The following is a 22,084-nucleotide window of genomic DNA, read 5'->3' on the forward strand; positions in this document are numbered from 1 at the left end:
TTTGCTTTTTATTTTCATCTGTCTCACCAGTGTTGGTGTTCTGGTGGTTTCCACTGCTATGAAATAAAAGTGATCCACGTGTCATCTGTTAGATGTGATCCTATTATGTGCTGTTCTTATTCTCAGACTTCACACAAGTTAAAAACTGTCCAGGAGAGAGAACTCCTTTTCAATTCAATTTTGGTCAAGTACAAACAGGTTGTATGTACCATAAATTCTGCTGATATTCTTTGGTAGAGTATAAACTTCCAGTTTCAGGGATTTTTTTTTTTTAAAGTTGTGATCATAATACAAATTTATAGTTTTATCTTTGTGGTTATACAGGTTTTGAGTTGTTAAAAACCAAACTGAATGGTTTTTGGAGCTATTGTTTACGTGCTTTTTCTGAGCACTGTAGTTTCATTTGTACACAGATTAGCAATAAACCAATCCATAAACCATTCTCCATATATAATTTCTGAATTTCCTCCTTCCTTTATAACTAGAAAATATTTTACGTGCATTTGTGACATACACAGTATCCAAAAAATAATATCCTTGGGTGGCTTTTAAAAATTACATTGATTTTGAGACTTCTCACACACAGCAGTAAACTTTTTAACTGAGGAAAATATGATCGGTTAGTGTCATTCAGGGTATATACCAAGAGGAAATGTGAACACCATAAATGTAAGTGCCAAAATGGTTAAAATCATACCGATTACATTTTACAGGGAAAAATCACCTCATCTTAACATTTATTAGAAGCAGGAAAAACGATATGCGTACCTTTTTATTTATTCCACTTAAAGTTTCTCACATTGAAAATGTTTCTTATTTGCCTCTTGGAATGACATGTTTGTTAGTAGCATGGGGAACTAGCTCTGAGGGTATAGCACGAGAGTTTAAAGTCTTTCATAGTTTAAATTTATTCTGTGAAACACTTCTGCTTCTGCATGCAGATGGGCTAATGGTACTGCGACTGTCATTAACCCAGAGTCATTTCCAAAGTGCTATGCTGAGAGATTATTTTCTGTGATTATAGTCTTGGGCTTTCAGTTGCATGGCCTATTTTTGAGCGTAAAGTCATTTTTTTTTTTCAGTCTCTTAGCAAAACACAAAGATTTTGCTAAAATGAATTAACTCTGTGGTTGATTGCCTCCCGACTTCATATTCTCTCAACTGCAGCTCCTGTCTTTTCCAAAGCACAATGCATTGCTCCAGGTCATGCCCCAGTAAGTCACTGACATATCTTTAAATGTGCTTGCGTCCATCAGTTCATTGGGTGGCACGGCTCTGTTCCTCATTGATTCTTTTCACACAACCAGCTTAGCAAATCTGAATTCAAATAAGCAGCACTTTGGTGCTGATGAAGTCGCTATTCTGCAGCACTTCCATTTCATGGCAACAGCAGAATGTTGATGGCACTGGTAAAATGGAATCTGAGTAAGACTTCCCACATGTTACTGTTCCATATTTCATTGGGATTTGTATCTTGGCTCCTTAACTCTTAGCTTCATCAGGGATTATGTCCCTTCTTTACATATCTAGATTATTAATCTCTGTTATATGTGTCTATCCCATATCTAATCACTTCCCTTGAAAGTTTCTTGTGTTCTTGTGTCTGAGTTTTTTCAGAACCACTGCTGCTTGTCACCCAGGTGTGAAAGCCAGAAGCCATATATACTTCCTTTTTCAGTCTTAACTAAACATCCTCTCACCCTGTCACTCTGTAAATCCTGTTTAAACTTCTTGTGTTCCTCAAATTACTCTTTCCTTTGCTTCACTGCATTTCAGCCCTTCGGTGACTTCCTATTTTTACTCAGTAAAAGCTGAAGTCCTTTAATGACCCACATGGTGGAAAACAGAGCATTGTAAAGTGGTAAGCTGGGGGGATTTGGGGCACAGGCACATTTAGTAAGAAAATAATCTGAAACGGACACAATAGTCTATGTATGAATCTACTGCACACAATTAAAATTGCCTTTCATTATAATCTTCCTGTGGATGATGTTTCTTTGTATCAACTCTGCCTCTGGAGCCATATATATCCACTTGTTAATGATATACTTGCTAGAAATTCTGTTTTGGAGAATCTTCACAGAAAATTATAATTTTTAGACTCTTTGCAGTTCCTTCCATATTAACTTTTATCCTCATTTCAACCCCAGGTTGTCTAATGGATTTTCATTCTAATTTTATGCATGCCATATCTTTTTTGCATTGTTCTTTTAGAATGGCAAATGTTTACCTGTCATTTTTTTCTGGATACAGCAGTAGAATAATTTCAGAAGTGTTTACTTTCTATAAATCCTCAGGATGATTTCACAGTCCCTCCACCTGCCCCCCCCCAACCCCCCACTGTTTTTTGTTGTTGTTGTTGTTGTTGTTTTGTATTGTTCAGCAAACAAGAACAGTCTTTTTCTTGCTTTACTCATTCTTAGATGAGCTCCCACGAGTGTTGGTTTTGGTTAAAAGATAAATGGTTGGAAGGTACTTGCCTCAGATCACTGTTGTCTTGGTGATGGTCACAGGCCCCTCTAGATCCACAGCTGGAGTTTAGGTTGACTGGTCCAAATGTTAGTCTAACACTTGATTTCTGGAAAATATTCTTCTCTTAAAATTTCCTACCTCTACTACTCTAAAAAGACATGAAAAGTAAAGAAAGCCTTCTATTCTCTAAACTCAGTATCATTAGGTTTGTATTTTCTCAGAAATATTGTCCATTACTTATGGAATCATTTATCCCAGGAAGCAATAGTGGTGACATCCCATCCCCATCACCTTTCTTTTCACGGCCCTCTCACTACTTGGCTTATTCCAGGTTGTTGCCTTTAAGACTAGCTATTTCAGAATTGACGTACAAAGCTAAAAGGGGATGGAGAAAGAACTCCCTGCCTCAAAAGTAATTAAGAAGACAAATGCCTATTTTTTCTGACTGGTACGAAGTTTAGATCTAAGGCAGTAGGTAACTCGCCACTTTGTGACTCTGTGTCATGAGATGAAATCTGCATATTATTGAAACAGAGCTAGTATTTCCTAAAATCAGTGATATTTTTCTGTTAACAATAGTCCCCCAAATGTTTATAGTAAGTTGTCTTTGAGTCTTGTTTTTAAGGTTTCACATTTTCTGAGTCATTTAAAAATATTTAGGAATCTGAAAGAGGTGAGCCAGATAACATTTAAGCTGAGAAGTTTTATGGTCTTGGTTTGGCTCCCTTGTTTTGAGATGAATTCCCAGAATTTCATTGCAGTTTTCCCTTTCAGAACTCAGTTGTGAGAGTAGAACACTCAGGGTGATCTCTGTTTCAAATGTAATAGTATATAAATTGAGGGTTGCGGACAGTTCAGCCATATTGTTTTAAAGCTGTTGAATTGGAAATATTTCTTACCATTAAAATATATTTTAAAAAAGTGACTTCAACTAATTTAATTTAAAAGCAATGCTTCCTTAATAGAACACTACAGATTGTGTAAAAAAATTGAATGTCATTTCAAGAAGGTAGATATAATCATAATAAAACATTTGGCAATTGTGTGCTTGATATTTAATATGTGTATAAAAATAAGGCATAACTCAATTCAATCATCTGGCACAGAGATAAACTAAGTACTGAACTTAAATTTGAGATCTGCAACTGTAGACTCTGTTTGTAGCCCCTAATAAGGAAGTTTAAAATTGCCAGTGGAATAGAGAACATGATTTCTGACCTTAGGAAATTTGCAATTTGATGGATATCCCAAACTTTTGATGTTATGCAGACCAAATAACTCAATATATTTTTTAAAAGTAAAACCAAACACATAGCTGATCCTTGAAATGCTGATTTTTCAGCACAGATCAAAACAGCAATAAACAGAGAGGAAAAGGAATATTTTCCCATGAAGGGTAAGTGAGTTGAAAGAACTTACACTTTGAACATTTCATCAAATCAGTATGTTTTAAATGACTAATCTGTTCATAGATGTTTGCCTTCTCTTAGTCTTGACTACACTGAACTCTCAAAGGCCAAGGACTCGTGATACTGAATACATAGTAGACATATATTAAATGTTTCTTGAATAATAAACAACGAATATGTAATGTTATTAACTTAAAATAAGGAAACATGATTGACTTGCATCTGAAACTTTTTTCTATTTTACTTTTAGATTTCTTTAAAACTTTGTCAGACTCCTAAGAAATGTACAGGTGAATAAACCATTTTTATGCTTTGTTTAAACAACAGGCAGATTATTAGTGCATTAAAAGTCACGCCTTATCATTAATCTTTTAATGTCTACTAATCTTATTTGCTGTTTTCTTATAGTAGAATCTGCTATCAGAGGTTGTCAAAGGTCTTTGTAACATGGGTTTTTAGCTTAGCAAAATCCCAGCAGCATTTTGTTTTCCCCCAGATAACAAGCTAAGAACCTGGGAACTTAATCTGAGATTTTTAGATGCTAGGTTAATCTCATTTGCCCCTCAGGTCAGCTCTTTACTTTGAGTCTTTGTTCTGTTCCCATAAGGCTGTTCTGTTCCCATTCTCTGTTCTGTTCCCATAAGGCTGATGCGAGTGTACATTACTGGCTTCCAACAGAAGAACCTATGCAGCAGATTAGAAGGATTCAAGAGTGGGAGATAGATACAGCTTCTCTCCAGGAAGCTCTTCCCTGTAACTATACCATCCTTTATTTCTCAGGCCGAGCCTTGGGGATCTAGAAACAGTGCTGTGATCTGACATTATCACTAAGTTTCTTTCCATGTACCCTGTGTACTTGTTTATTAATATTCTTTATTAAATCTTTCTAGAATAATCATAATTGGAGTATTCATTCTATTTCCTATTGGGAGCCTGAAAGAAAAGAGCTTTCTTATTTTTATACTCTATGCTATAATATCAAAACATCACCTTTCTCAAAAAGAGTCTGACATGTTATGATTTTAAGACAAACTTTAGGAAAATAGTTAAAGCACCATTAAATTTTTTAAAAATATTTTAATTTATTTACTCATGAGAGGCATAGAGAGAGGCAGAGACAGGAAGACAGAGAAGCAGGCTTCATGCAGGGAGCCCGATGTGGGACTCGATTTCCAGACCCCAGGATCATGCCCTGAGCCAAAGGCAGACGCTCAAGCACTGAGCCACCCAGGCGTCCCACCATTACATTTTTATTTGATTCACTACAAACCTTTTTTTTTTTCTTTTTCAAAATGAAATGATGAAACCACAAAAGGATTTTTCAGTTGGTGAAAGATTTTTTTCCTGTCTCATTCCTACAAGTGTATTTATCAGAAAGAATGCAACTATCATGCATTATGAAATAAAATCATTCACTGGGAAATGCTCACAGACATCTAAATTAATGAACTAAATCTGTCAATTTCAAAATGCTAAACTCATTGGATTTTTCAAGGAAACGAAATCAGGTCTGCTGCCTGAAATTTTTTTAGAAAGACAAAACATTCCACTGAAACACTGACAATTGATATTGTAAAATCTGTTTTAACAGTGCATTGCAAGACTTTTTATTAGTGTTGTATAAATCAAACTGCTTCATGGTATTTTTATTCATCAGATTTTAATTTGGGAATGTTATCCATCCTTGAATTCAGGCTGTTTAAATCAAATTATATTCATGATCTACAAGTAAACACGATCCACATTAATCTTTCGGTTATTTGGTATTTTCTTAATGCCTGTACAACAGTCTTTATATATCATATGCTCTTGCTTATTGCTACCTTAGATGTTTTCTTCAAGTTGTTTACCATAAGAAAAAATTCATTTCTGTATCAGGATTATGAGTGTCTTTGGTTCACAGTTACGTACTTCTTTAGGATTCTCCAAAGCACATGTTACAAAGCAATGCAAGCCCTACAAATGTGTGTTGGTAGATTTCAGTGATTGGATACTCTGTAGCATATGCTGAATTCTCTGATTATGTAATTTCTAGGGATATAAAAATAGTTATTTGAATCCAGCTTTAGAAAACATGGAATATTGGCCTGAAAGAGACTATTATACCTCTATTCAGGAGCCTGTTGGCAGGCGTTAAACTGCATACCTTGTAACCAACTCTGCTTTAAGCAGGGTGAGGAATGCAAAAATGAGGTACAAATGAATCCGTGACATCAATGAGTTTGTATTATAAATTGAGAAATATGGTAGGCCCCTCTACCCTTTTTTGCTTATTCAAATTTAAACATTTTTGCCATTTGGGAGGAGCCCTCATAGAGTAAGTTGTGTTAAGAGTCAAGGCTCCACTGCCACCATATTGAAAATAAATAAGCTAGATATTTCTTCTTTTAATTGCTGGGGAGGGAAGATATAACCTGCTGAGACTTTGAATCTAAGAATTTAATGCAAAAATATAGGGAGGTTAAGACATTATTTTTAGCTTTGAGGTTGAGATATTGTAGCAGTAGAGATGAAGAGTACATCTTATTCAGACTGTTTTTGGAACCAACCTGGACTGTTTTCCTGTTTGCTAGCATCCTTGGATCCTGCTTCTATCCCAAGCCTGGTTCTACAGGCTTCATTGATTCTGCAAATTCTTTTTATGCTGAAGTTATCTCGAGTTGCTTGCAGTCAAAAACTTGAACTGATGCATAAGATAAAAACAAAAGCCTATGCGAAACATTAATCAGTGCTCATATATGAACACTTTTGTACTGAATCAATTGGACCCAATCTGTTGAGCTCTTACATGTACTAAATCCACAGGTGCTGCTGATGTTCTTGCCTTGATTGGTGGTTATGAAAAGAGGCAGATATAGGAACTTAAGAAATACTTTGAGTCAACTCTTGAATGTCTGGCCCACAGTTAGATCAAAAATATTTCAGGGGTGCCTGTGTGGTACAGTTGGTTAAGCAGCCAACTCTTGGTTTCACCTCAAGTTGTGATCTCAGGGCCCTGGGATTAAGCCCCAAGTGGGCTCCATACTAAGCATAGAGTCTGCTTGAGATTCTCTTTCCTTCTCCCTCTGCCTCTCCCGCTTGTACATTCACTCTCACTCTCTCTCAAATAAATAAATAAATTAAAAATAATATTTCAGTGACTTAGGGCAATGTTTACAAAGGTCAATATTAAATCAAATGTGAATTTAAATATATCAGGTTGAGTACAAGCAACAGAAATTTAAGGTTCAAAGTGCTATAAAATTATTATATTTTTGTATAAAGAGGTGTTTTTATTTTTCTTTCTTTTAGTTATTTAATTATTTTATCTATCTCTACCTCTCAATTTCAAAAACAAAATAATCATTAAGGCCATTTTTGTCAGTTCAAGTTAAATCTCATAATTTGGCTGAAAACAAACAAATGTTTGTGCTTTAGATTTAATTAAATTAAGCTCAGTTTAAAAAAAATTAAGCTCAGTTTTATTGAGTTTCTTCCCATTTGCTAGTCAGTTCTTTAGTAGGAGAAGAACAATGAATGATAAATAGGAGGAGATGCTTGGGCTTCAAGAGGCTTTCATCTTAGAGAAAAAGACATTTTTTTCTTCCTTTCTAGAGGACTGTGTGGGCTTCATCCTGAGGTATGAATGCAAACTCATCTGTGGGAAGGTGGGAAATGCAAATGAAACTTCAAAAATATTGACTCAGAAAAAGAAATATTGACTCAGGAATATGCCCCTCAAAGATTAATATTTCCCATTTAAAATTGAGAGGTAAATTACTTTTTATCAGAATTATTAGATGTATTTTATAACTGCTTTTGTGATTCTTCAGGAAGGGGAAATAATCTTAATTATTAATAAAGAAAAAATTTAGGAGCACCTTGTCTCTTGAACTTAGAGCTGTTTCTGCAATCACTCTCAATAAATTCTTTATGCAAAACCACTATTTAATAATATCCTTTAATGTGTAACGTTGTTTTAATGGTTGCAGCTCTTCCATGGACAAGTTTCTTTAGAGAGAGATATAAGAGACTGAGATAACAAAATTCTTGGTATAACTTTGGTTCTTGTGCTTACCAGCTGTGTAACCTTTTAAAAGTGCAGTAACCACACCCAGTTTGCCTACATCATATGCTTGTTGTAGGATGATATACAATAATTAATATAAAATTTCAAATGAAGTGTGAAATGCTACAAATAGAAGCAATTATATTTTTTAGTTTAAAAATGATGCTAAGTAGAAAATGGTACAGTACATTTATCGTTTAACAACTAATCAGTTTCTTATAGTCCTTGACTTTGAAGACCTTGTAATTTCTTAGGAGAGAAAGACAAGATTTTGCATTTACCTTACGCCCAACAAGATATACTTGACACAGATTTGTCATAGAAGTGTTCAACAAGGATTTATAAAGAGGTAAATCTGCTTCAATGCAGCTTGCCAAAATGTGTGCCATGACTATGGACTAAGTCAACTTTGAGGAGAGAGGATCCTTTTTGCGTTTGTAACCTATTTTCAGTTTGCACAAGATTCTCTGATGTGTTAGGAGCATCCTAACTACCTTCCATACATTAGGAAAGAACCTTTAAAATTATCCATTTTTATTTATATTGTCTGCAATATACTATCCCCCACAGTAAAATGTGGTCTCTTAATATCAGATTTATTATTTGAGGTTGAAGAAATTGTTCTGATGGTTTTTTTGTTCTTCTTAGGACTAGTAAACATAATGCGTTCTATTTCTGTGCATGGACTAATTTAATAAAACTATCAAATTGTAATATTTTAATTATAAGCATAATTTAGTTATTTAAAATTATTAAATTGTGACAAACAAGTATTCTTCTGTCATCAAAATAGTCACTGTGGTTCACTATTGATCATCTTAATGATTAATTTATTAATCCTCCCAACCCATTTAACAATGGCTTCTGATTTGTTACACTATGATTTTGGAATTATACCAAATTTCCATTATATTTGGGATATCAGTAATTACAGATTAAGAATTCAATGAGCATGAAATAAAACTATCATAAATTAAACACTTAGAACCATTTAAAGCGAATATATATATATATATATATATATATATATGTCCTATATTAAAAATATTCTACATTAATACCCATGCAAAATTTTGCAGAATACAAAAGATTGCTCCTCTTCAAATATATGTAGAATGCCTTTTCATTGTTAACTGGTCTATTAAAATTTTAAAATTCAACACAGACACAAGTATTCAACACAGACACAATTTCCAACACTTCATGCCTCCTCTTTTAGTAGTTAAAAATACACATTAAATAGTCACGATCACATTCAGTTTTGTGTATATTTTTACTGAAGTAACATGATGAACTTTAAAACAAAAATAAATGTATTAATCTACTACTCTTTGCTTTTCCTGCATTATTATTTCATTATTATTATTTCCTGCATTATTATTATTATACCAGTTTATTATGAAATCCAGATGAGATATCATAATAGGAAATGCCATCAACAATGGAGTGTCTTTTTTTTTTTTTTTCATGGAATAGACTAGCTAGGTATCTTAAAATTCTGAGATTGCCTTCTCATGTTTGATATATATCTACCACAGGATCTCCTCTTCTTGCTGGATAATGTTTCTCATAGACATACTTACATTTTAGTATTAGAAGAGTCACAAAAATGCATCAGAGCAATTAGTTTAAATATTTAAACAAGCAGTCCAACTCATATTTAACTGGTTTTTAATTATTAGGACAAAATATATTCTTTTGGTTAATTTTCATAGATTACCAGCTTTTGTTCAAAAATTAAATTAATTTGCAGGAGTAGTAATATTCTCTAAAGAAGAGCCTACGAAATATTTTTTCTGATGAGTTTCGCATGCTGTGGTGAAAAGGTATGCTGGAGACTTGAGTTCAAGTAACACACATCCACACTGTATGTAGTAAGGCGTAACTTTTCACAATACAATGGGAGAAAAAATGATCTTATAAAACTTGTCTGGGACCAAACCTCTATTACATGATGGAGTTCATGATCTTCTGGAAATAAATTAACTCTCCTGGTACAAAGCTTAAGTTAACACATGATGAATTTTAATGGGAATAAAACGTGTTTAGGAAACTGCTCCTCATCCAATTCTAAATTGACTATGAAATAGATTAAATATCTTTAAAAATGCATTAATTTCTTTTTGTATATAGTTTAACAATGGCTATTGAATAATTCTCCTGTAATTTGAATAATTATTGAATACTGAATAACTTTCCTATAAAGTATCTCTACCAAAAATTAATCTTTGAGTTGGATTAGGTATTTTTTTCTTTAATTTTTAAAGAAGTTTTAGGGGATGCCTGGGTGGCTAAGTGGTTGAGCATCTGCCTTCAGCTCAGGGCGTTATCCTTAAGATTTTATAACAGCCTTTTATAAGAAGTCTTTTGCAACCATTTTCTTCCAGTATGTGGTTTGTCTTCTCATCTCTTGACGTTGTCTTTTGAAGAGCAGTTCTTAATATTAATGAAGTCCAGTTTATATCAATTTTTTCTTTCATGGGTCATGCTTTGGTATTATATCTAAAAAATCATCACCATGTCCAAGGCCATCTAGATTTTTTCCTATTTTCTAGGAGATTTATGGCTTGGCATTTTATATTTAGGTCTATGATCCATTTTAAGTTAATTTTTATGAACAGTGTAACTTCGGTGTCTACGTTCATTTTTTTCCTTTCTTTCTTTCTTTCTTTCTTTCTTTCTTTCTTTCTTTCTTTCTTTCTTTCTTTCTTTCTGTATGTGGATGCCAGATGTTCTAGTACCATTTGTTGAAGAGATTATCTTTGCTTTATTATATTACCTTTGCTGTTTTGCAAAGAGCAGTTGATTATATTTCTGGATATATGATTGTGCTATTCTGTTCCATTGATTCTCTGATTAATTGTAGCTTTATAGTAAGTTATAATGTCAGTCTTCCAACTCTGATCTCCTTCTTTTATATTATTTTAAATATTCAGGTATTTTTCCTCTCCATATAAACTTTAGAATCAGTTTGTTGATAACCACAAAAATAACTTCTTAGAATTTGTTCATGGTTTTTGACAATAAATTATATTGAAGAAATTACCTATATGGGCCAAGTTAATGACAAAAAACATTAATTATTCCAGTAATTCAAAATTCAAATCTAGTAATACATAAATTATTGTTGAATTTTTAAATTAAATTCACCTGGCTAGCGAATTAGTCACTAGCATTGGCTCAAAATGTGAGGCAAAATTTCCTTATGAACTTAATCAGCTGCCCATAACCAGAAGACATTTATCCTGTGTTTGTTCTCAATAGTGTCTTTATTATCAACTTGGGATGTTAGGAAGGTGATAAAATAAATATAATAAAAAGAATTTAAAAATGTTTATACTATATTTGAGATGTATGGAAAGAGAAATACAACAAATGTGAAAAACTAATCCACCAGAGAAAAGAGTTTTGCCTTCCAATGGTGAGAAATATAACTTAGTATAAGATGTGAAAATATCAGTATGTCGATGTTTGGGTTCCTCAGTGTATAGTGTTTTAGTTAGCATAAAAAAAGAATGCAAGAGCAAAATGAAAAGCCTATGTTAAAAGGGAAGTGCATTATGGTTACATTGTTATTGCATATGTATTAAGGAATTTGTGTACAGAAATAACCACTATAGGTTTATCCTTTATTTTTTAAATTACAGATTAAAAAAAAAAACTCCTACAAATCAAAGCCTAATTCTTTTTTATACTTTTGAGTTGGGCATGAGAAATTTTTAAGTTTTGTAAACCTGACAGATTTTAGTAATAATTTTCATTAAAACATTGGATCATGACTGGTCCCATTTAAAAATTCATTTAAACACTTTAGGGGCACGTGAGTAGCTCAATCAGTTAAATATGGCATCTTGATTTTGGTGGCTCAGCCTATGATCTCAGGTCATGATCTCAAGATCAAGCTCCCTACTGGGCATTGAGCCTGCTTATAATTCTCCCTTTTCCTCTGTCCCTCTCCCACCTCTCTCTCTCCCCCTCTCTTAAATAAATAAGAATAAATAAATAAGACTTATTTAAACATTTTATAATATTTTAAACTACATTTATACATTCAATATTCAGTTTAAGTAGCTCAGTTTTTAAAAGATCTTTCTGCATATTTAAATAGTTAGAAATGCAATGCATTACACAGAATGAAGCTTAGTCTCTTTGATATTTCAAAATTAAATATAAATATTTTTGAATAATCACACATCTAAATTACCGTATTACATACGTACCTTGAAGTCACAGAATTCTAATTCTCGTCAGGAAAGAATGTTGAATATCTGGAAGGAACATAAAAAACTACTGGGTACAGAGCTCTGGGCAATGTCAACTAGACTCACAGCATTATAGTATTTTTGTGGAGGGGAGCAATTTTGATTGACGGGTGTACAATTTGGTAGAGACAGAGGTTAAGTTGTAGAAACTGATAACAATGCAAGTTGTTGACCCCAGAAATACAAATCATTCCTGTAAATGACAATATAAATGAATTCAGTCTCATAGGTAATAACAATCTCTGCCAGTCAAATTTTCATTTGAACTGGTTTTAACATCTTACAGGTTCCCTTGGCAATTAATAAATTAAATATAATCTTTGATAGTAGTCATTTTATATTTTTATGAGAATCATGGTTTTACTCTTTTGGAAATTCTACTTTAACACTAATAGGACAACACTCTAACACTCTAGTAGTTGACATAAATTATCAAAAAAAGGAACAATGTCTTTCTTAACACAAAACTAAAATATCAGTGTCTTATTTGAACTTTACTTAGCTTGTTTTCTTCTCAGAGTTGAAAGATAGATACTAAAAAACACAAAGTAATTCAATTAAATCATGCGCTACCAGAAGTTTCTTCCTGGTAAGACCTGAAGCTACAAGTATTCATAGATTGTTCTCATCCCTAAAACTATTATGTTGAGCTCTTTTTTTAGAACGAGCTCAATTGGTCTAAAGAATCTTGTTTCTGTTAACTAATGGCACTTCCTCCGCTTTCACCCAAGTTACTCACTTGATGGAACTATACATTGTGTTTTCTCTTAAAGGACAGAAATGTCAGTCTCAACACCTTAGAACCTGACGAGATTCTAAATTCTTCTATATTTTCAGTACCATTCTATTTCTAAGGGTATTTAAAATGCTATATAATTGGTTTATAGGTATTTTTACACAAGTTTTTTTTTTTTTTTCTCTGTTAGGTTCGTTCTACTGACAGGTTGAATTCTTAATAAATACACATAGATTTTTTTTTACAAATATTTGATAATTTTAGGGGAGACAGGAAAGCTTTACGACATAGATAAAAGTCTTTCAGGGCTAAGTAACATAAACATTTACAGGTTTTATAAAGATTTTCTGGATTAAAAACTGTTGCTCTACTTCTGTTAAAAATGCTTTTGGTATTTTGCAGGGGCATGCATTAGATCTGTAGATTGCTTTGGGTTGTATGGGTATTTTAACAATATTTGTTTTCACCAAACGTGAGCATGAAATAACTCTCCATTTTTTGTGTCATCTTTAATTTCTCTCATTAGTCCTTTATATCATCAACAAAACAAAAAGACAACCCACCAAATGGGAGAAGATACTTACAGCTCAACATCAAAAAACCAAATAATTCAATTTAAAAAATAGGTAGAAGACTTGAGTAGACATTTTTCCAAAGAAGATGTCCAGATAGCCAATAGACACATTAAAAAGATCACTCGTTATCATGGAAATGCAAATCAAAACTGCAATGACATATCACTTCACACCTGTCAGACATGCTAAAATAAAAAACACAAGAAGCAAGTTTTGGTGAAGATATGGAAAAAAAGGAACCCTCATGGGAATGCAAGCTTGTACAGCTACTGTGGAAAACAGTATGGAGTTTTCTCAAAGAGTTAAAAATAGAATTTACTGTGTAGTCTGGTAATTCCACTCCTGAATATTTACCCAAAGAAAACAAAAACACTGATTCAAAAAAATACATGCGCCGCTATGTTTACTGCAGTATTATTTACAATAGTCAAGATATAGAAGCAACCTAAGTATCCATTGATAGACGAATGGGTAAAGAAGAAGTTTATATAAATATACAATGGAATATCGCTCAAGTAGGAAAAAAATGAGAAAAAAAATAAAAAAAAGTCTTGCAGATGGATCTAAAGGGTATAATGCTAAATAAAATAATTCAGAGAAAGACAAATACTTAATGATTTCACTCATGTGGATTTTTAAAAAGATTTTATTTATTCATGAGAAACACACAGAGAGAGGCAGAGACACAGAGGCAGAGGGAGAAGCAGGCTCCCTGCAGGACCTGAACCCAGGACTCTGGGATCACAACCTGAACCAAAGGTAAATGCTCAACCACTGAGCCATCCATCCAGGCGGCCTTCATGTGTAGAATTTAAGAAACAAAATGAACAAAGAAAAAAATATAACAAAAAACCTCAGACTCTTAATGATAGAAAAAAAACCTGGTGTTTGCTAAAAGGGAGATGGATAGAGGAATGGGTGAAATAGGTGAAATAGATTAAGGATACACTTATCCTGATAAGCACTCATTAATGTATGAGTTAAGTAAATCTTAGAAGATCTATTAGTTTACTGTTATTAGCCAAATGATATGAAAGAAATCACAGTGTACCTATGAAAAATGGAAAGTTCATATATTTAAGATATTTTACATTTTTATTTCTCATCCACTCAATTACCATGAATGTTTACCAAAACCAGTACTTGACCTTCGGTGGTGATTTATACCCTTATTTTAAGCCCAGAAATGACACCTTTATTCAGTATGGGTTTGGAAATCACATGGCACTCCACAGGCCCTTTGCTTAAGGGAGACCTTCAGGGCAGTTGCACTGGTTTAAGACAATAATGAGCTCTCTATAAGGCTGACTATGGAAACTTATCTGTCATCCTGACATGTTAGAAGAAATCTACTGGAAATGTTGGTGGCAAGAACATGAAATGGACTTGTTGCGATATAAGATATCCAAAAGGAGATACATTTAAAGACATCCCATTAATCAAACTGACAGTGGAAAAGCCCAAACAGAAAGAAAAGTACAGATGTCTTACTAAACTATGGCTCATTAATTTTTCTTTTTTCCCCCCTTTCTTTTTCTGTATTTCCTATTGCAACATTTCTTGAGTCTGAATATAATCAGTTTCATGGGGATGATTTAAAGCTTGGCAGTTACATTACACAGCAATTTATTTCAGAAATAATTAAAAAAATCCAACCTCACTCTTGAGATTTAAACTTATTTTTTTTCTAAGCTAGGATTAAAATAGCATGTAATGGAATGTACCATGGGAGATCTGTAAGGGTTTCCACAAACCAGTGGAATCCAAAGTGTTAATGAACCAAATGCTTTGCAAAGGATGTCCTACCACATGTTAGTCAAAGTGCTCACTCTGGTATTAGCAATAGCAAAAGTCGAAACACAATGTAAATTTTAAAAAGACCTTAAAACCTTATTTTTAAATATTATAACTGGTAAACAAATGTAACTCATGAAATGGGAATATGAAGATCTTTTATTATTTTTTTCCTACTGACATTTTATTTGTAGTTCTAGTTTTTCCCCCAACTAGATAAAAAGACTACCTTGCTTTTCTTGTGAATATTAGGCATAAGAAAATTATTTGGCCACTTAGTCTTACAGGAAGCGGAATGTTGGGAGTTAACGTGCCTGGTCCAGAGCAATAGTAATACAAATTCAAATTCCTTTTGGGTTTCCATCTCTTGAGCTAAGTCAGGTTGTAATGAGACAGAGCTGGCATGGTCAGGCTCTTCTCACTCTCCTATGTCAGTTCCAAGCTCTCTGCTTATTTAGCCATGACTTCTGATCCTTGGAAGGAAGGAAAATAGAAAAGGGACAGGAACAGTCAAACTTATTTGCCACTATTCCGGCATTATCCCTTTCTGAACCCACTAGACTCTCCTCAGTGGCTGTCATTTTTCTTTTGAGAATGTTCCCATCTGCCACCCCTCAATTTCAATGGATTAGTCAACTGTGATGTTTTTGATGAGGTAAATGAATTGCTGCTTTCCTGGTTCCTTGTTTGTTCTTCAGTGGCTATACATTCAGTGTCAATTTTACCTTATTTCTGCAAAGGTTTTTTTTTTTTTTTCCTCCAGATGGTTGTCTTGTCAGTATCCAGCATGATCCCACACCAACTCTTTCAGCTAATTAAAGTCCATATTTGGTCCGAGGAAATATTCGTTCTCCTAGAAAATTCTGGAAATGAAATTCTGCTAAAAATGTGGCTCATGTTCTGCTATGACAAAGAATCTCTGCCAGTCCTTCTATCCATTTAAATTTCTAAAGAATGACTCAGACACCAGTTTACTGATCACCCTACAAATAAAGGATGTTGACCAAGCTTTTACTGAACACCTTTGAAGCCTTTACATGAGGCTTGCATTCGAGGGGAAGCAAACTCTGTGTTCTTTGGGAGTGGTGAGACTATAAAATTCTTTTCAAGTAAACCCTCTTTGAATGTCATTTATTCTAACTTTCTAGCCATTTTTCTCCAGAAATGTGTGGTTAACTAAGACTATATGACTGGTGTTCTTACAACTTCATTATATGCCCTGCATCTGGGTCTCAGATCTTAATTTTGAAAACTTAGCAAATGGTTCCAGCAATTTAGCTGAAGCATAGACTAAGAGAATTCCATTTTAAAATCCAGACCAAGATAACTTTAGGAGACAAAATACATGGGGATGGTCCTTAGTCACATTTCTCCCCCAAGTTCCTCTTCAATAACTTAACAGTTGACCAAGTAGAAGAATAGTGGATTATCAGCTATTAAGATCACTCGTCCACCAGGGACCTTCCGTTGCTTCATAGACACAAATACGTTTCCTGCTCCTCATTCTCATAAATCTGAAGGGCATTTCAAAGATCAAACTCTTCTCTAGTAGGACATTTGCCATGGTGCATACAGTCTAACTTTATCTGGTCTAAGAATGCCTCCGGTTATGGGGAGCCTAAAGGGTCCAGTGTGCTTTGCTACTTCACCAATTATTTTTTTCTTAACAAACTCTGTTTTGTATTTCTACTAGCTGGATCTGTGTGCACCACTTGCACAGGAGTTGGCAACACTGAAGGGACAAATACCACTCTGTCCCTGTGCTATGTGTTTTTGGAAGTGACAATGTTTTACTGGCTTAGCTTGCAGATGAGAAATATTCCTTTTTAGGGACAGTGGCTGTAGAGAGAAGTACTGAGAGAGGCATTTTTTCTGCCATGGGCAGGGGTCCACAGTGTTATTTCATAGCTCAGGATGAAGCTGGGTGGCCAGTGTTCAGAAGCCCTAGAGATGGCAGAGTAACCATGGAATCTAGAAGCCCAGTAGCCTGTGGGGGCTCTTGGCCTATATCCAAGGACTGGAAGAAATGGTATTAAGCCGCCATAGGCCCCAAAGAAGCAAGCTTTTCTAAAGGGAAGTAGATACATTACAAAAGGAAATCACGGATAATCGGGATTACAGTTAGCCAATGAAAAGGAGGCTAGATTTTGTGGAGTCTGGGGCAAACCCACATAAATGATAACGTGTTGTAGCTAAATACTGGAGGACAACACAATTATAAGGATGAGTCATCATGGTTATTGTTGCAGCCCTTTCTCGTAGCATGAATGGGACATTCCAGCTCACGAAAAAACAAAACGAAACCTGGAATTATTATTATTATTATTATTATTTTTTTTTTGCTATTTCCAGGGAGCAAAAACTCAAACCAATTGACAGAATATAAATTCCCACGTAAGAGAATTATGTTGACAGAATAAACTGGAACAAGTCTAAGATGTACTGCAACAATCTGAACCACCCCCTCCCCAGGCCCCAGAGGAAGCTCTTCAAATTCCCAAACTTAATGGAGTAAGAGTTAACATGACTTTTGTTTTTGGATTGACTTGCTATTTTTTATGTCAACTTACATAACTGATAGGGATATCTAGGGTGTGCAAATGTACATTCTTTTGATTGGATAAATTAATTTACAGCCCTGTTGTTGGATTCTGTAACAATTGGTTACATGTATGGCCAAGAAAGTCTTGAATGATGCCTAAAGCTGACCAGGATCGTACAATGGAAACATTGTTCCTCTGCTAAGAGGAGAATATGAATTTCATCTTTTCATACAAGATTTAACATAGATGGGAATAGTAAGCAATGTCAGCTTCTGCTTTACTGGCCTTGTCTGGCTGGTAAAAGTTACTGATGCTATAAACCACGGAGGAAGTAGTCACCATCGTTCCCAATGTGCCTGACATCATTGCAAATTGCTGGCAGTTGGCGTGCTGCTCTTAATATTGCACATGCTCTCCTTTTAAAATACCTTTCCTGAAATACAGTCATGCCAGTTTGTCTTCATCTGGAAAGGCATCCAATGTACTTCCACGGCCCCATATCCCAAACTATGGTATTTATTTGCTGGACCAACTCTAGAATTTTGTATACTGATTGAAATTTAACCAGTCTATTACATTGATGACATAATGTTAATTTTAGAGATGCTAATAAAAATGCCTTCATGACATTGCAAGACATCCAAGCTAGCTGACTATATGGGTCACAAATGGGCTCAAAACTTAAGACTCCTGGTTGTATTGCCTAAGAGCCTGAGAGGACATTCTACTTCCTTCTATTAGAAAGAAAAAAGAAAAAGAAAAGAAAAGAGAAAGAAAGAAAAAGAGAAAGAAAGAAAGAAAGAAAGAAAGAAAGAAAGAAAGAAAGAAAAAAGAAAAGAGAAGAAAGCAAGCTATGCCTGTAGTCACTACACAGCCAGAGGCCTGATCCTTTTTTTTTTTTTTTTTTTTTATTTATTTATTTATGATAGTCACAGAGAGAGAAAGAGAGAGAGGCAGAGACATAGGCAGAGGGAGAAGCAGGCTCCATGCACCGGGAGCCTGATGTGGGATTCGATCCCGGGTCTCCAGGATCACGCCCTGGGCCAAAGGCAGGCGCCAAACCACTGCGCCACCCAGGGATCCCTAGAGGCCTGATCCTTGATTGGGCTTTTATATTTTGAAAACAGTACACTCCAGACCTGGGTGTTTTGCGAAATTCTCTCTACCAACTCAACAAACAATTTTGAATGAGAGTCTTACAGTGAGGAACTTTGCAATCAATCTTGAGAGCAATAAGACAAAGTCTTCTCTCGAGCCATGTATTTCCTTCAGAATCCATAAAATTACAGGTGTTGGTGACCACAAATTTTTAATGTTTAGTCACGAAAATTTCAGAACTACTTGGTGTCTTTGGCACTGATACTCACCTGTACTTTAAATTTTGGAGTACGGGCCTCCTCCCCCCCATCCAACTGTTTTGTGGCAAGTGTGAATCTGCAGCTGGGCCCTAGTAAAGATCATTTCTCTGGTACAAAGTCAGGATTTTCAGGAGTTTTACCCAATATCCTGACTCTGTAATGGGTTCTCATTAAGTCAAAATCATATAGGCTGCATAAGTCCCAGAATTTCACTGTGAAATGGAAATTGCACTTCTGATCAAGAGACAGCCTCTTTTAATCTAAATAAGCCTTGGGGACTCCTGGGTGGCTCAGCAGTTGAGCATCTGCCTTTGGCTCAGGGCATGATCCTGGAGTCTCAGGATCAAGTCCCACGTCGGGCTCCCTGCATGGAGCCTGCTTCTCCCTCTGCCTCTCTCTGTCTCTCATGAATAAATAAATAAAATCTAAAAAAAAAATCTAAGCCACATGGGGAGATAATAAAATGAAAACTAAGAAACAACAGAAAACGGAACCAAATCTACAGGAGTTCTAATTTAGATAATTATTGTTATATATATATATATTTTAAATTTTTATTTATTTATGATAGTCACAGAGGAGAGAGAGAGAGAGAGAAAGAGAGAGAGAGAGAAAGAGGCAGAGACACAGGCAGAGGGAGAAGCAGGCTCCATGCACCGGGAGCCCGACGTGGGATTCGATCCCGGGTCTCCAGGATCGCGCCCTGGGCCAAAGGCAGGCGCTAAACCGCTGCGCCACCCAGGGATCCCTGTTATATTTTTAATAAGTAAATCGTTGCTTAACGGGGACGTCATCTATACAACTTGCTGCCCAGCCAAACATAGGCTATTTTCTTACTGTATAGAATTAAATACATATGAGAACTTTGGGAGAGATATGAAAACTATAAAAATAACCATATGTGAATCCTACAACTAAAAATCACAGTAACTAAAGCAAAAAAAATAAAAATCAAGAACTAAAATGAAGCTAAGTAGACATAACAGGAGAGAGTGAGTAAGCTACAAAATGGATGAGAAGAAAACACTCAGAAAGAGGTAGACATGGATAAATGGCTGAAAAATGCAGAAGGGAAAATAAATTTCACAGGAGAAAGATGAAAATGGTCTAATATTCACACAGCTTCTGTGAGAGGATAGAGGACTTGGGCAGAAGCATAAGGAAATAATGGCTAACAATGTTGTTTGTTTGTTTATTTATTTATTTTTGGCTAAGAATTTTCTAAAACTTTACACATAATAAATTCTCTCAAATTTTTCTTACTCCATACTGGTTTCTGGGGGCTCTGGAGGTTTTTACCACCAAATGAAATGACATTTCTACATAGAAAAATAATACTGGTTCCAATGCATTTGAAACAAAACATTGTAAATTTGGGCTCCTTATTACACATGAGAACACAATTTGTGTTTTTTTTAAAGGTAGACCTGTTACATTGTTGGATGACTAATTTTCAATAATATTTCTGCCATGTTAGTGGAATTCCCTAAGTGTTACGTTGTGTTGTCACCTGTAAATGTTAACCATCCAGGGCAAGATCCACATGGACTTAGATTCATCTGTAATAAAGATATCTGGCAAAAACTCTTGATAGAAGTATTGGCCTGATGCCTGTAGAACATGAAAGTGGGTAAAGGAATGGCCTCTTAACTAGCCACAGGGATTAAGACTCACTGATGATAGTCATAGTAATTTTTTTTAAATGAATTAGGACTTATGATCATTGAATGTTATATTTGCTTTTTCCAAATAGTCTGTACAAGCTATATTGGCAATGTCTGAAAGTTTCAAAGGTGACAGAATGACATTAACCTCATTATTGGATTTTTGATCCTGGAAACAGCATATATCATAGAACTGTAGTGTTAACTGTTAACAGAATGAATTGACTAAATGTCTCTTTGAGGAGAGAGTAGGTGTTCTTAACTATACGTGGGGTAATATTAGGTGTATGGATAATATTAAAAAATGCTTGGGATCATAGTGCTGAATGTATTATTATTCCTAACTCCTGCTTGCTCATCATCCTTCTTGTCTAGTCAGACATGTCAAATGAACAATAATTTATACCATGTAATGACCCTTTCCTCTTACACTCCCCGCTGACCAGAGTTGATTGACTCTGATATAAGAAAGTCAGGCTATGAGCTGATTAAATACACATGGTTTATGTACTAACTGAACAAAAAACCTCAGGAAACATCTTTTTTTTTTTTTTTGGTTGAATAGAGATTTGGGGAAATGAGTCAATCAGCAGTAGAACTGGAGTCTAAATACAGTGTAAGGATAGGTCTGGGGAAGCAATTATGGCCAAATTGCTGGTCCTATGAGTAATTAATGCATGTTTATTCATATCCTTAAAATTTTTATAGTAAATATTTGTAATGAGGTATGGAAAATCTACAGGACCCAGTCCCTATTCGCCTGGGGTGGGGGGAACTGAAGACAATGATGCTATATTTATATATCCTTTCCTGATCAATATTCACAGAATTGAATATAGATTTAACAATCTTGGTAATTTCTAACTTTGCATCGAGGCAGTGGTGAAAATACAAACCAAATTTTGCATATTGAGACTGAATCCATGCTTCTTTTTAAAGTTAGAATTAATTTATTACTACTTAGAACTGTGAGATGAGGATAAACCAAGAGGGAAAAGGCAAATCCAATCTAATCCTCTCCCAGGTCAAATAAAACCTTATTAATTTTTTTCTACACTTAAATACTATTAATGCATTGAGAAAATGGGAGGAAAGGAATAAAAACATCAGGAAATGCACAGTAAAGCAAAAAGAAGACAGGGAATAATAGCGGGTTTTAAAAAAATTGTTGTTTAGGGTTTTGTTTTTACCTTGAAGGACCAAGGACTGAAAACTGAAAGTTC

At 34.7% G+C, this 22,084-nt stretch overlaps 2 long non-coding RNA genes across 2 annotated transcripts in view; one reads left to right on the top strand and one right to left on the bottom strand.

Annotated features, from left to right (window-relative positions):
- Window positions 1-1,415: 1,415 nt before the first annotated feature.
- On the top strand, window positions 1,416-4,718 carry LOC144291889 (uncharacterized). The gene is made up of 3 exons (XR_013359447.1): window positions 1,416-1,861; window positions 4,132-4,171; window positions 4,526-4,718. It is a non-coding gene; the product is annotated as an uncharacterized LOC144291889 (long non-coding RNA).
- A 4,493-nt stretch (window positions 4,719-9,211) lies between these two features.
- LOC144291890 (uncharacterized) overlaps window positions 9,212-22,084 on the bottom strand; it is a 183,114-nt gene continuing 170,241 nt past the window's right edge. The window contains exons 2-3 of the long non-coding RNA XR_013359448.1: window positions 12,150-12,197; window positions 9,212-10,975 (exon numbers count right to left, since the gene is read on the bottom strand). This is a non-coding gene — a long non-coding RNA (uncharacterized LOC144291890). The remainder of the gene's footprint in view (window positions 10,976-12,149; window positions 12,198-22,084) is intronic.

Source organism: Canis aureus, chromosome 20, assembly GCF_053574225.1.
Source record: "Canis aureus isolate CA01 chromosome 20, VMU_Caureus_v.1.0, whole genome shotgun sequence".
Lineage (NCBI taxonomy): Eukaryota > Metazoa > Chordata > Mammalia > Carnivora > Canidae > Canis > Canis aureus.